The 600-nt window shown below is 38.3% G+C and overlaps 1 protein-coding gene across 1 annotated transcript in view; it reads right to left on the minus strand.

Annotated features, from left to right (window-relative positions):
* The window catches only part of LOC118341665 (mitochondrial intermediate peptidase-like), a 25,854-nt gene that overhangs the window by 8,423 nt on the left and 16,831 nt on the right, over positions 1–600 (minus strand). The gene's annotated exons all lie outside the window — the stretch shown is intronic.

The raw sequence follows: 600 nt of genomic DNA on the forward strand, positions 1-600 counted from the left end.
TGTTCTAGTGCTCCTAATGGCATCAAGTAGAATGCAGTACTTAATTATGCATCTTCCCTATGCAGTGGGAGAAATAGGGTTCAATTAAATTATTAATTTAATTTATTTATCTACTTATATATATGTATGTATTATGTAACTTTATGTCTTCTTCTTCTGTCATCTTCTTTCAACAATTTGATCACAAAAAAAGAAACCATGACAAACTTTTTATAAGTTTTCCACCAACACAACTTGTAACCGGTAATCAGTATGTTTCTTTGAAGGATGTCTTTCTGCCTCGTGTGAGAGGAGACTGTGAAAAAAACATCAAATCCATGAGCAGTTGACCCTCCAGGCTCAGGCTGTCCAGCGTGTCAAAACAAATTCAACATAATTAACAGTAATCATACACAGCCTATTTTACTGGTGCTATTGGAAACTAATGGACTGACACCTTAATTCTTAAACTTAAGGAAACCCGGTGATGAACTCAGGTGAATCCTAAAGCTGTTAACCTGCGGTACAAAACAGCTAGATCTGCCGGGGGCGGGTGTCCTGTACCAAGATGGGACGACTGCTGGAAAGATGTGGGGTCAAAAGGTCAACTGAGAGCCAAAA

Source organism: Morone saxatilis, unplaced genomic scaffold (genome assembly GCF_004916995.1).
Source record: "Morone saxatilis isolate NCDOM2014 unplaced genomic scaffold, NCSU_SB_2.0 Contig8, whole genome shotgun sequence".
In the NCBI taxonomy this organism is placed as follows: domain Eukaryota; kingdom Metazoa; phylum Chordata; class Actinopteri; family Moronidae; genus Morone; species Morone saxatilis.